Source organism: Falco biarmicus, chromosome 5, assembly GCF_023638135.1.
Source record: "Falco biarmicus isolate bFalBia1 chromosome 5, bFalBia1.pri, whole genome shotgun sequence".
Lineage (NCBI taxonomy): Eukaryota > Metazoa > Chordata > Aves > Falconiformes > Falconidae > Falco > Falco biarmicus.
The window spans coordinates 89,575,680-89,578,399 of record NC_079292.1 but is presented as its reverse complement, the minus strand read 5'-3'; positions in this window follow the sequence as shown (position 1 = coordinate 89,578,399).

Genomic DNA, 2,720 nt, shown 5'->3' with positions numbered 1-2,720 from the left:
GCGGCATGAAAGGGGATCCCCACGGAGGTAACAACGCAACTCACCTTACCCATGGGTGCTCTGCCCTCACCCGTCCCTCGCCAGACCCCTGCTCCTGCCTGCCCGGCGGCACAAATCCTTCCCCAGTGCTCAGTGTGGGGCAGTGCATGCTCTCCTGCCTCCGGACAGAACACTGGGGTCCCTGACGCCCTGGCTGCAGCTGTGTGTGTCACTTGGCAAAGCCGGGTGACAACGGGGGGGACACCCCAGCCTGCAGAGCTCGCTGGGATGAGGTTGCGGTCCCGCTTCTGCTGGGTGAGGGATAAGAGGTGACACACGTGCAGGCATCTGGAACAGTTGCCAGTGGAAATATCAGTACCCCCAGAGCTTAGATTTTTTTAATTTATTTTTTTTTTAAGAGCTAAGCCCAGGAGCAAAACCAAAGCACGCGTAAGGCAGCAATTTCTTGTTATCGCTGTTTACGAGGAGCTTAATAATAAGCACGAGTCAGTGGGGCAACACAAATGCTTTCTGTCAGCACGGGAGGGAGCCAGCAATGAGGCACCCCACTCTGCTTCTGCACGGCCAGCCAGCTCCCGCTGCGCTCCCTCCCGCCCCGCTGAGACACTTGGGGTTATCATCCCGCTTTTACAGAGGTGGAGGGAGACCAGGTGGGTAAGTCCAGTCTAAGGGCCTGCAGGTCTTAAAAGAGATCAGCTTTCTGGAGATGTTGGGATATGGGGGACCTTCATCATGGGCGCCGTGAGCTGCAGGTGCTCTGTGCCTCTGCAAATCAGGGTGCTGCTTTCAGGGCCCAAATACAGAATGAATCCACGTTATGGTCTCTGGCTTTCAGACCGCTGGCCACCAGGGCTGGACCTCGACGTCTCAGGGCTTTCCAAGGGGCTTTTTCATTCCTCTTTGAACGTGGCAGTAGGAAGGCTCCTCCTAGCTGTCACCTGCTCCAGACACGACCCTCTGCCCCACCGGCAGCTCCCAGTCCAGGACTGACCCCCGACATATCTGCCTTCATTGCCCATCGCTGCCCAAGCTGGAAAATGCTGTTTAGAGGGCGGTGTGTTAGACTCTCTGGGGAAGAGCACATCCCTCTGTTTTCCCTTGGCAGAGGATGGGAAAAGGGAGCAGAGCGGTCCTACCGCAGCTTCCCCACTTTCCCATCCAGGACACCAGTCAAACCCAGTAAAAAGGTGTGGGAGTTGCTGCCGCCGGGATCAGTGGCTGCAAATGGGATGCTCTTACTGGGCTGGGGAAGTAATGGGTCGGTGCATTCAGGGCGGCGCAGCACAGCGTGCCTAACGGGGCTGTGCAAACCTCTCCGCTCCCGTCCGGACCAAGACTGCACCTGGTGCTCAGCTCTGCGGGTTTGGGAATGGGCAGGAGGGAAAAATGAGCGCTGGTCATGCCGAGGCCTGGCGGAGTCAGGTAATGAGGTAAACAGGAGCGTGTAAAGAGAGAACACCTGCACGGCCTTACGGCACTCGGCAAACAACCCTTCCCAGCAGCGCCGGGCACAGTGCTGCAGGACAGGAGAGAAACTTGTAGAGCTTTTGGCTTTCAGAGCGGGGAAGAAAATCCAGGAAAAGTGAGGGGATGTCATGTGGGGAGAGAGGAAGAAGTTAACGAGGGTGTCGGGGCTGTGGGCGGCAGGAGGGGGAAATGGGGGGCATGGGGATGCTGAGAGAGGTGGTGGGTCTGTCCACATCACGCTGAGCGTTGCTCATGCTGACATACCTATTGCAGTAGTCACATTGGCTACCACTAGCCATGGGGCTGCACAAGCAGGTCATGGAGCGCAAGGCTAGCCGCCCTCACGTTTACTCACCTTCTCCGGCCGGTTTTGCCGCAGACGTGGGGTTTTTGTGCTGCCTCAGCTGCCGGCAGCGCCCCAGCGAGAGGGTTTATTACCAGCTGGGCCGTGTCCCCACCTGCAGCAGCGGGGCAGGAGATGGGCACAGCCGGGGGGCAGCGGGACGTGCCGGGGGGCTAACGGGACGCGGTGTCAGCAGCAGGTCAGGTGGGGATGGAGGGGTGGTGGGCTGTGCCTCTGGGGTCCCTGTACACCCCGGCTCGGGGGTGGTGCTGTGTGTGTTTTTGGGAGGGGGTGATGCTGCTGCTGCATGAAGCAAGCACTGTTGGGGGGGTGTTTTTGGGAGGGGGTGCTGCTGCTGTTGTATGGAGCAGGTGCTATCGGGGGTGGGGTGGGTGTGTTTTAGGGAGGGGGTGCTGCTGCTGTACGGGGGAGGGTGTTTTTTGGAGGGGGTGCTGCTGCTGCTGTGTGAAGCAGGCACTGGGGGGGGTGTTGGGGAGGGGGTGCTGCTGTACGTGGGCGTGTTTTGGGGAGGGGGTGCTGCTGCTGCTGTACGTGGGCGTGTTTTGGGGAGGGGGTGCTGCTGCTGCTGTACGTGGGCGTGTTTTGGGGAGGGGGTGCTGCTGCTGCTGTACGTGAGGGTGTTTTGGGGAGGGGGTGCTGCTGCTGCTGTACGTGAGGGTGTTTTGGGGACGGGGTGCTGCTGCTGCTGTACGTGAGGGTGTTTTGGGGACGGGGTGCTGCTGCTGTGCGCACCGGCTCTGGCGGTGGGGGCCCCACGCCCGCCGCGTTCCCCCCCCAGCGCACAGGACTCGGCGGCCGGTGGGAGCAGCCGGGCCCCGCCGGAGCCGCCCGGGCGGGAGGAGCGCGGCCGCGCCGGCCCCTCCCCGCCGCCCGCCGGGGCCGAGCCGAG